Below are 12369 nucleotides of genomic sequence, written 5' to 3'. Positions count from 1 at the left end.
AAGTTCCTAAATCACTTTTGGAACTAGGACTTAGCTTCCCAAGCCACTTTTGAAAAGTTTACCATTAATCTTTTTGTGCTTTAATTCCCCAACAGTAAATAAAGATCATTGTGTTCTCTTTTCTTTTGTCCATCTTCTCTGTTTAGATCGTTCTTCCACCTAAACCATTCTTTTGTCCTGTTTTGTACATCAGCCAGCACAAGGGGGCTTCTTAGCAGTACTGTATTGCAAATAAACAGTAATATTAATAAAACATGCATAGTTAATGCTCTAATTTATTGGGTCCTTAATGAGAGAGAAAGGGCTGCTGTGCATTCGACACACTGAGAATACCTGGGTCTAGCTCTCTATTGCATCAAATCCAGATAATGCTGTAAAATTAATTACCCAGTGTCCTTATGAAATTGGGTGGCGCATGAGTTTAAGGCTGAGATTTAATCCATACATGACCAATATGATGTTGGGGTGGGAGACGAAACCTTTCCTTGTCATAAATATAGAGAAAAAGGTAGCATAAAATCCCTCCTTGGTAGCTGTACTGAATTGCTTTACCTGTAAAAAGTTAAATAGTTCAATAACCTAGTTGGCACCTGACCAGAAGGACCAATGAGGAAAGAAGATACTTTCAAATCTGGGGTAGGGGAAGGGGAAGGTTTTGTTTGTGCTCTCTTTGTTTGTTCCCTCTCCAGACAGAGGGAGAGACCAAGCAAATACAACATCTCTTGAAAACATACCTGGAATGATACATCTAAAATTACAAAAATTGTAAGTAAGGCAAGGAAATGTGTTATCGTTATTGTTTGTTTTGACTTGTGAATATTCCTATGCTACAATGGTAGTTTTATTCCTGTTTTTGTAAAGCTGAGTCTAGAGAGGAGTCCTCTGTGTTTTAAATCTTTTCATTACCCTGTAAAGTTACCTTCCATCCTGATTTTGCAGGTTTGATTCTTTTACTTTTTTCTTTACAATAAAGTTCTTCTTTTAAGAGCCTGTTTGATTTTAGTGTCGTAAAGATAAAGGTTCTAGTCTGTACTCACCATGCTAAGGCAATTAGTTGGTATATTATTCTCAAGCCTCCCCAGGAAAGGGGGTGAATATTGGGGGATTATTTTGGGGGGATAGGGATTCCAAGTGACCATCCCCTGAATTTTTATGTAAATCACTTTGTGGTAGCAGCAATACCATCCAAAGACAAGTAAAGGAATTTGTGCCTTGGGGAAGTTTTTAACCTAAGCTGGTTAAAAACTTAAGTTTAGGGGGGGTCTTTCATGTGGAGTCCCACATCTGTACCCCAGAGTTCAGAGTGGAGGGGAACCCTGACACCGTTCCACTGCAGACCTTGATGTCATTATCTATTTTACTTTTAAACAGTGCATGGGACCAACTAAAAACTTGAATTAGTAGAAATAATCCCACAGAGTAACAGGATACCTCGACTACAACTGGTTCCTCTCACTCAGTTGTAGTCAAGGTGTCCTGTTAACTTGGTCAATTACGTCCATTAGTTTGAAATTTTAGGGGCAAGTACGGTCATCTAATCTGCTCTTCTGCAGGAGTCAGGACATAGAATGTAACCTAGTGGTTCTGGTTTCAAGATCAATAATTTGCAGTTCAACTGGAATTTAACTACTAAACACACCCCATCTTGTTTTAAAACTCCGTGGGATGAAGTATCTGTCACATCCATCTGGAAGGTTATTCAGTGGTTAATTTCTGTCACTGCTCCTAGTTCGCACCTCAGTTCAAGTTTGAATTTGTCTAGCTTCACTGCTATCCATTGGATCTTGTTATTCCTCTGTCCATTAATTAAAGAAACAATTGGTGTCAGAGATAACCTTCCTGCAAAGGTATTTATAGATTTTTTTCAAGTAACTCTTTAACCTTCCTTTTGATGGAAGTTTTGGCATTTCTAGTGAATAGGAACAAAGCAGGAACCAGAGTTAGCTTAACAGTACGGCACATAGAAGGTACAGAATACTCATAATTGTAAGTGTAATGCAAGCCCCAACTGATTATTAGGTCTGGTAAAGAGTCCATATGACTGAGTCAGAATTTTAGTTCTAAGGTAATTCTTCTCATTCTTATTCAGAATATCCATATATGGCTAATGGAATAATGTTTAAAAGAAAAAAGCAGAAAATTCCCTTTGAGTATCAATTTTTATTAATGTATCAGAAGGATTTTAAAATTTAAAACTTCTGTCATCTTTTATCCATCAATCTCCACAAAGGCGTCCTTCACCTCCTTGTTTCTCAGGCTGTAAATCGGAGGTTCAGCATGGGGATCACAACTGTAGAACACTGAGGCTACTTTATCTGTATTTAGTGAGTGGCTGGAACTGGGCTGCAAATACATAAAGCTCAGAGTTCCGTAGAAGATGGTAATGGCCATTAGGTGTGAGGTGCAGGTTGAGAAGACTTTGCACCTGCCCTTGGCAGAGTGGATCCTCAGGATGGCAGAGAGGATGTAAAGGTAAGAGATGACGACAGTTAGGAATGAAGTAATCTTGTTAAAAACAGCAAAGATGAAAATTAATACCTGTTTGGTGTGGGTGTTGGAGCAGGAGAGTGCCAGCAGGGGCATGTCATCACAGTAGAAATGGTTAATCCTGCTGGAGGAACAGAAGGATAAACGAAATGTAAGAATAGTGTGGAACAAGAGCTGTATGTGACGTTGCACCCCATAATGCTTTGTGGAACTATTCTTATGAATGTATATATGACATAACTAGAATAAGTTTTATGCTACACATGACATGTAACATATCTCTGTAAAGGTTGTGATCTACTGAATATATTTATTCTATTTGTATGCATGTATCCATTTTGTATTCAAAGTTATGAATATTGGCCGTGTATTTGTTTGACTTTGAGTAGCCTTAGTAAGGCATTTGGGCAGCTTCTTCAGAAAAGAATTTGCAAGTTAATTGCCCAATCAAGAAACAGTTAATGGACAATGGATTTTGAAGATGCCAATCCACATCTGAGCTTTCCCAGGACTGTGGCTTGGCTGGTCATACATGGACATGTGACTTGCCCATGTGACTCCAAAACTCCATCTTGTAGCTGGGATTCTACACAGGCGGAGGGAGTGGTGTCCATCCTCAAGTTTGTCTTCAGCTTGCTCAACTAGGGTGACCAGATGTCCTGATTTTATAGGGACAGTCCCGATATTTGGGGCTTTTTCTTATATAGGCTCTTATTACCCTGCACTCCCTGTCCTGATTTTTCACACTTGCTATCTGGTCAGCCTAAGCCCAAAGGATACCTGAAAGAAACTGGGACAAAGGACAGTAACTGCAGGGGGTGTGAATGATTACTGGACCCAGACTAGAAGGAGGCTAGTCTGTAAAAGAGGCTTATTGGAACATCTCTGAGGGTGACATTTTATCTGTATTCAGCTTTTTACGATATTAGGAATAAGCTTGTGTGTTTTAGTTTGTTTTGCTTGGTAATTCACTTTGTTCTGTCTGTTATCACTTGGGAACAAGTTTTGTACAGTATTTAATAAAATCACTTTTTACTTATTAATTAACCCAGAGTATGTATTAATACCTGTGGGGGGACGGGGCGAGGGGGCAAACAGCTGTGCCTATCTCTCTATCAGTGTTATAGAGGGCGAACAAGTTATGAATTTACCCTGTATGAGCTTTATACAGGGTAAAACGGATTTATTTGGGGTTTGGACCCCATTAGGAACTGGGCATCTGAGTGTTAAAGACAAGAACACTTCTTAAGGTGCTTTCAGTTAAACCTGCAGTTTGTGGGACGTTGTTCAGACCTGAGTCTGTGTTTGTAGCTGGCACGCGTGTGTGGCACAGGCAGGCAGGGTTCTGGAGTTCCAAGCTGGCAGGGAAGGCAGGGGCAGAAGTAGTCTTGGCACATCAGTTGGAAGCGCCAAGGTGGTTTCTGTGATCCAACCCATCACAGTGTATATGTAGGTTCCAGCTACCAGCTGGACACAGACCTTCTGGGACCTTATAGAGCAGTGGGTTGCAGATGGCCACGTAACGGTCATATGCCATCATGGCAAGAAGGAAAAGCTCTGTTCTCATGAATGTTAGAAAACAGCCCAACTGTGCAGCACAAGCATTGTCAGAAATTGTTCTACTCTCTGCTAAGAAACTCAGCAGCAACCAGGGGGGTAATGGCTGAAGAATAACAGAGGTCAACATAAGCTTAATGGCTGAGGAAGAAGTATATGGGGATGGACAGCCGAGAGTCAATCCCGATTAGAATGATCATCCCGAGATTCACCACCAGGGTGATAACTTAGATCACTAGGAACACCATGAAGAGGGGGACCTGCAGCTCTGGATGATTTGTGAATCCCATGAGAATGAACTCGGTCACTGTGGAGTGATTATTGACGAATTCCATCTGAGTTATCTGTTGCAGTAGAAGAGTGAAGAGAATAAAACCTGTTGAACTCAAGTCTTGTTTGTTCATCTAGATGCAGATGTAGAATTTCTGGCATATTTTCCTGGTGAATAATCTGCTCTTTTTGTGGAAATAATCTAGATAAGAATAAAACCTGGCAGCTCCTGGTATGTATATGAAATTTCATCTATCTCTTCAGGATGAAAATGTGATGTTGTCTTCTAGAAATTTGGGATGATAACATCATGAAACAAAGTCCACTTAATCTGTCATCTGAACAGTGAATAAAGTGATAGTCTTACCTACTGGGACAAAAATAACTTTACATATCTTTTTATTTGAGATCATTGTGAATGTTAACTTCAGAAGCATAGGGTTCTTAATGCCTTTGTTCCAGGGTTATATATTTTGTACAGTGTAATACTTATCACTTCAATATAATGATTAAACATTGACTTGTTATGATTATGATGTCAGAGTTGTTTCTGAGGCTGTGGATGGCATTGTGTTCTGCACAGCTGAGGTTATGGGGCAGGTGATGCTGCTTTTCCACAATTTCAGCCTGTGCATGTCGGCGGAAGCACTCTTTGTAGAAGTCCAGTCTGTTGTTTCCACTTCAGGAAGAGGCCACCTAGAATCCTTCTTTTTGTAGTGTTGGTTGGAAGGTCTCTGTGGGTTAGTATGTTGTTCAGAGGTGTGTTGGAATATTCCTTGAATTGGAGATGTCGAAAATAGGATTCTAGGTCACCACAGAACTGTATCATGTTCGTGGGGGTGGATGGGCAGAAGGAGAGGCCCCGAGAAAGGACAGATTCTTCTGCTGGGCTAAGAGTACAGCTGGATAGATTAAAAATATTGCTGGGTGGATTAAGGGAACTACTGTTGTGGCCCCTTTTGGCAGAACACAATGCCATCGACAGCCTCAGAAACAACTCTGACATCATAATCAAAAAGGCTGACAAAGGAGGTGCTGTCGTCATCATGAATAAGTTGGAATATGAACAAGAGGCTGCTAGGCAACTCTCTAACTCCACATTCTGCAAGCCATTACCTTCTGATCCCACTGAGGGTTACCAAAAGAAACTAAACAATCTGCTCAAGAAATTCCCTCAAACAGCACAAGAACAAATCCGCACAGACACACCCCTAGAACTCCAACCAGGGGTATTCTATCTGCTACCCAAGATCCATAAACCTGGAAATCCTGGACGCCCCATCATCTCAGGCATTGGCACCCTGACAGCAGGATTGTCTGCCTATGTAGACTCCTTCCTCAGGCCCTACGCTACCAGCACTCCCAGCTGTCTTCGAGACACCACTGACTTCCTGAGGAAACTATAATCCATAGGTGATCTTCCTGAAAACACCATCCTAGCCACTATAGATGTAGAAGCCCTCTTCACCAACATTCCACACAAAGATGGACTACAAGCCGTCAAGAACAGTATCCCTGATAATGTCACAGCAAACCTGGTGGCTGAACTTTGTGACTTTGTCCTCACCCATAACTATTTCATATTTGGGGACAATGTATAACTTCAAATCAGCTGCACTGCTATGGGTACCCGTATGGCCGCACAGTATGCCAACATTTTTATGGCTGACTTAGAACAATGCTTCCTCAGCTCTCGTCCCCTAATGCCCCTACTCTACTTGTGCTACATTGATGACATCTTCATAATCTGGATCCATGGAAAAGAAGCCCTTGAGGAATTCCACCATGATTTCAACAATTTCCATCTCACCATCAACCTCAGCCTGGTACAGTCCACACAAGAGATCCACTTCCTGGACACTACAGTGCTAATAAACGATGGTCACATAAACACCACCCTATACCGGAAGCCTACTGACCGCTATTCCTACCTACATGCCTCCAGCTTTCATCCAGACCACACAATCCATTGTCTACAGCCAAGCTCTATGATACAACCGCATTTGCTCCAATCCCTCAGACAGAGACAAACACCTACAAGATCTCTATCAAGCATTCTTACAACTACAATACCCACCTGCGGAAGTGAAGAAACAGATTGACAGAGCCAGAAGAGTACCCGGAAGTTACCTACTACAGGATAGGCCCAACAAAGAAAATAACAGAACGCCACTAGCTGTCACCTTCAGCCCCCAACTAAAACCTCTCCAATGCATCAAGGATCTACAACCAATCCTGAAGGATGACCCATCACTCTCACAGATCTTGGGAGACAGGCCAGTCCTTGCTTACAGACAGCCCCCCCACAACCTGAAGCAAATACTCACCAGCATCACACACCACACAACAAAACCACTAACCCAGGAACTTATCCTTGCAACAAAGCCCATTGCCAACTGTGTCCACATATCTATTCAGGGGACACCATCATAGGACCTAATCACATCAGCCATGCTATCAGAGGCTCGTTCACCTGCGCATCTACCAATGTGATATATGCCATCATGGGCCGTCAATGCCCCTCTGCCATGTACATTGGCCAAACCAGATTGTCTCTACGTAAAAGAATAAATGGACACAAATCAAACGTCAAGAATTATAACATTCAAAAACCAGTCTCTCTGGTCACTCAATTACAGACCTAAAAGTCACAATTCTTCAACAAAAATACTTCAAAAACAGACTCCAGCGAGAGACTGCTGAATTAGAATTAATTTACAAATTGGACACCATGACATTAGGCTTGAATAAAGACTGGGAGTGGATGTGTCATTACACAAAGTAAAACTATTTCCCCATGTTTATTACCCCCCTTACTGTTCCTCACAATTTCTTGTCAACTGCTGGAAATGGCCCAACTTGATTATCACTACAAAAGGTTCCCCCTCTCGCCTCGCTGTCCTGCTGGTAATAGCTCACCTTACCTGATCACTCTCCTTACAGTGTGTATGGTAACACCCATTGTTTTATGTTCTCTGTGTATATAAATCTCCCCCCTGTATTTTCCGCTGCATGCATCCGATGAAGTGAGCGGTAGCTCACGAAAGCTTATGCTCAACTACATTTGTTAGTCTCTAAGGTGCCACAAGTCCTCCTTTTGTTTTTGAAGTCAAGTGGCTACTCTTCTCATTGTTTTGGAACCGGTTGCAGGAATGAGGATATCCCCTTTCAAAGCTCCGTTTCTGTCAGCCGGCATGCTTATCTGCTTATCTTACTGTGGAATGCAGCTTGCTGTGAGTATGTGAGAGAGAGAGAGGTGGGGGGGAGGGGAGGGAGGAGGGGTCTGCTGCTGTCTGAACTTACAAGACAGCATACTGACACACTCTAAGCACCCCAAAACACCTACACACAACACACTCCATGTCACACTCCACCCCCCCCCCCCACCATTTGAAAACCACATTGCAGCCACTTGTATGCTGGGATAGCTACCAAAATACACTGCTCTTTGTGGCATTGCAAGAGCTGCAAATGTGGCCACACCAGTGCATTTGCAGCTGACAGTATAAATACAGGGCAGTGTTTTCCCTGCCGCAGTCTCCGAAGGCTGATGTAACTCCCAGAGCTCTACATCTGCAAGTGTAGCCATGCCCTATAAATACATCAGGGGAGTAAATAGGAGGAAAGGAAGGAAAAGAGCTATTGGATCACATTGGCACAAGAACAAAGGGAGATAATTGGGCCCTGATTAAATTTAGGCTGGAAATTAGATGATTTCTAACCATTAGAGAAGTGGGGTTCTGGAACAGCCTCACCATAAGAGTAATGGGGCAAACAACTAGTTTTAATATGGAGACTGATAAATTTGTAAATCAGATATTATGACAGAATGATGGACTGGATTCGATGACCCAGGAGGTCCCCATCCTTTTTTCTATGTAGTGCTGAAGAATTTCTGTGTGCAATGTTGGATGGATGATGTAATGTGTGGATGGGCATTAGGTAATGCATGAAGGTATTTGTAAAATTAGTTATGGGACTAGCACTTAGAAGTCTCGTGTTACAAGGAGCAGTGGGAACCTATAGTGTGATCTGGTCAAGACAATAATAAAGTAGTTGGCATTCTGATCCTCCCATATACTCTATGTTTACAAGTGGCATGATGGAGGTCGTACTGCATATCTCATGGCACTGGAAAATGATCAGAAATTATTTTACTACTATGGCCAGCCTTGTATGACAGGATTTTTGGAAAGGGTTGATGAAGAGATGGAAAGGAGTTTTTATTGTAGGTGTCAGGCCAGCAGAGTTCCTTTTTTATTACACTTTTAATGCTGCTGGGTTTTGATGTTGTATTATTTAGGTTTTAGGGAGCCTAGAGCCTTGTGTGGGTGCCTTTTCTGTTTTTATTTAAGTCCAAATACACAAATTGTCTGAACCAGCCCCAACAGCGAGAAGTGACCAAATGGTAGTGCTGATTTTATTAGACCTCTCAGCTGGTTTAGGTCCAATTGATTTAGCTTTCTTCTGTAGTTAACATTTAAACTTTCCAAGAAACTCCAGCTGACAGGCTGAGCCGTCTGCTTTATTTCCTGTTGCAGCAGGTGATAGGTGTAGCATATAACACACACCAGGCGCTTTGCACAGGTTCTAACACAATTGCTATTTCTTTACTAGCATGAGAAATACACAGATCTATAACAAATAATAAACCCTATACACATTCCCTTCTCTCATTTTCCTCACCATCCCAGACTTTCTTTGGGCTGGCATCCGGGTCATCTACAGTCATCCAGAATCCTCCTGTTGTAGTGCATGGCTTGGACTAACTGGCTAAGCACCATCTCTGCAGAAAAGGACCTGGGGATTACAGTGGGTGAGAAGCTGAATATGAGTCAGCAGTATTCCCTCATTGCCAGAAAGGCTAAAGGCATATTGGGCTGCATTAGTAGGTGCATTGCCAGCAGATCGAGGGAAGTGATTATTCCCCTCTATTCAGCACTGGTGAGGCCACATCTGGAGTTTTGCATCCAGTTTTGGGCCCCCCACTACAGAAAGGATGTGGACAAATTGGAGAGAGTCCAGTGGAGGGCAACAAAATGATTAGGGGGCTGGGGCACATGATTTATGAGGAGAAGCTGAGGGAACTGGGCTTATTTAGTCTGCAGAAGAGAAGGAGGGATTTGATAGCAGCCTTCAACTACCTGGAGGGGGGTTTCAAAGAGACTGGAGATAGACTGTTCTCAGTCGTGGTGGATGACAGAACAAGGAGTAATAGTCTCAAGTTGCAGTGGGGGAGGTCTAGGTTGGATATTAGGAAACACTATTTCACTAGGAGGGTGGTGAAACACTGGAATGGGTTACCTAGGGAAGTGGTGGAATCTCCATCCTTAGAGTTTTTCAAGGCTTGGCTTGACAAAGCCCTGGCTGGGATGATTAGTTGGGGTTGGTCCTGCTTTGAGCAGGGGATTGGACTAGATGACCTCCTGAGGTCTCTTCCAACCCTAATCTTCTATGAGTCTATGATTCCCAAATATGGAGCCATCTCCCCCAGCTTGGCTACTCTGATCTTGGCCAATCTGCCTCCTTCCTATCTCCTGCCCAAACTTCCTGTGAGTCCTTTTCAACCTCCTGGTTGGTCAGCTGTCTCTTTGTCCTGCCTGGGGAAATTTCACACTCTACCCTTCCCCCCTCCTTTGAGGCAAGAAGTGGTGTCTACACCATTACCTTGCTCCCAGATGCGTCTCACACAGAGTACCATTCAGCCATGCCTCTGGACTATAGCAGGATTTTTGACCACAGTCACAGCCAGTACTGACTTAGTTTCCCCAAAAAGGGGTGGCAGAGAGCTCACCTCCTGGGCTACTCATTCTGGTGAGGGGGTTGCAAGAGAACCCTCTGGGTTTAATCCTGTTACATCATTCCCCATTATCTAATGAAAAGGGGGTACTCTCCTGGACCCCAGAGCCCTATTCAATGTTGTTATTGATTCAGGCTACAGACAGAGAGATGGGCTTCCTCAGAGGGTCTTATACCCACATTTGTCTGCCTGCCAGAATCTGCTTCAGTACACCCTCATGACTTTCCTCCTAGGTTTCATGGACGTGGCTGAACTTTCTTCTTCTATTGAAGCCAGAAGTGTTTGTCCTGGTCAGTAAGTATCTGTTGCTCCAATTCTCTCTGTTGGCTCTGACACCTGGCCTCCAATTCCATCTGTCTCTCCTTCATGAGTGATCCCTTCCCCTTCAGCTGCAGCTTCTTTCACTGCAGCCTCCACTGCTCTGGTTCACACACCCTTGTATCTGCTGGGCCACCTGTGAAACCCCTCTAACACCATCTTCTTGGTCATCTGGATGTTGAAACCATATGAGCCAAATATGGCCACTGTCATAAATATAAAGGGAAGGGTAAACCCCTTTGAAATCCCTCCTGGCCAGGGGAAAGCTCCTCTCACCTGTAAAGGGTTAAGAAGCTAAAGGTAACCTCGCTGGCACCTGATCAAAATGACCAATGAGGAGACAAGATACTTTCAAAAGCTGGGAGGAGGGAGAGAAACAAAGGGTCTGTGGGTCTGTCTATATTCTGTCTTTGTGGGGGATAGACCAGGAATGGAGTCTTAGAACTTTTAGTAAGTAATCTAGCTAGGTACGTGTTAGATTATGATTTCTTTAAATGGCTGAGAAAAGAACTGTGCTGAATAGAATAACTATTTCTGTCTGTGTATCTTTTTTGTAACTTAAGGTTTTGCCTAGAGGGGTTCTCTATGTTTTGAATCTAATTACCCTGTAAGGTATCTACCATCCTGATTTTACAGGGGGGATTTCTTTATTTCTATTTACTTCTATTTTTATTAAAAGTCTTCTTGTAAGAAAACTGAATGCTTTTTCATTGTTCTCAGATCCAAGGGTTTGGGTCTGTGGTCACCTATGCAAATTGGTGAGGTTTTTTATCCAACATTTCCCAGGAAAGGGGGGGTGCAAGTGTTGGGAGGATTGTTCATTGTTCTTAAGATCCAAGGGTCTGGGTCTGTAGTCACCTAGGCAAATTGGTGAGGCTTTTTACCAAACCTTGGCCAGGAAGTGGGGTGCAAGGTTTTGGGAAGTATTTTGGGGGGAAAGACGCGTCCAAACAGCTCTTCCCCAGTAACCAGTATTAGTTTGGTGGTGGTAGCAGCCAATCCAAGGACAAAGGGTGGAATATTTTGTACCTTGGGGAAGTTTTGACCTAAGCTGGTAAAGATAAGCTTAGGAGGTTTTTCATGCAGGTCCCCACATCTGTACCCTAGAGTTCAGAGTCGGGGAGGAACCTTGACAGCCACCCACTCGGATTTTTCTGATCAGCAGCACACAGAGCTCACGCCACACATGCTCAACAGCTTCTCTTTCTTGAGCTGTTAGTAATCCATACTCTCTGCTTTGCCCCAAACAAAGTAACTGATTTAAAGAGATGGGTGTTGAGTTTTAATGACCAACGAGTGTCCCTGGTCTGTGAGGGACATGTTTAATGCCTTGTCAGGAGTGGTGGATACATTCATGATGCAGCAATTTTCATAGTAATAACTTCATAATATCAACCAAATTTCATAGTTGCACTTAGGTTCCCCAAATCATTACACACTCTGCAGGCCTTGCTGGAGCCCTAAGCATAACTAACAGTGTGAACCAAAGGTTGGGAACCAGAATAAGCCTGGCCTTAGCAAAGTAACAACACCCAAGGTACCAGCTAACACCAGATAAGCACATTCCTGACTGGAGAGGATGGAACAAAACCACACATATCTCTCAAGTAACTATGTAAACAAACTACCAAAAGATTGTACAGGAACACACCAACCCCTCATAAGGCTAATGGATAAGGATGTTTTGTTTGAACTAGCAGGTACAAGAATACAAGGAACAAGCAGGTACTAATGACGTCTGGAGTGTAATACGTAACTTGTTTGTATCAATGTATAAAAGGAACAGTCATAGGAGGGACATCTTTGTCCAGCTGAGGGGGGACAGCATCCTGGTGCACTGCCTGAGCTGGTACCATTCTCCTGGGCATACATGTGATAGTGGATCTGTAGATCCTATGGACTGCTAGTACCATGCCTTATCGACAGTAAACCTGGCC

The 12369-nt window shown here is 43.1% G+C and overlaps 1 pseudogene across 1 annotated transcript; it reads right to left on the bottom strand.

Annotated features, from left to right (window-relative positions):
• Window positions 1-2208: 2208 nt before the first annotated feature.
• Window positions 2209-4379, bottom strand: LOC311522725 (olfactory receptor 8U3-like; annotated as a pseudogene). The gene is made up of 2 exons: window positions 3928-4379; window positions 2209-2661 (listed from the first exon to the last, which is right to left on the bottom strand). The product of its transcript is annotated as an olfactory receptor 8U3-like (transcript).
• Window positions 4380-12369: the final 7990 nt, after the last annotated feature.

Source organism: Lepidochelys olivacea (assembly GCF_965140295.1).
Source record: "Lepidochelys olivacea isolate rLepOli2 genome assembly, chromosome: 6".
NCBI lineage: Eukaryota > Metazoa > Chordata > Testudines > Cheloniidae > Lepidochelys > Lepidochelys olivacea.
The sequence above is the reverse complement of the archived record's forward strand: the minus strand, read 5'-3'. Positions and strand labels throughout refer to the sequence as shown.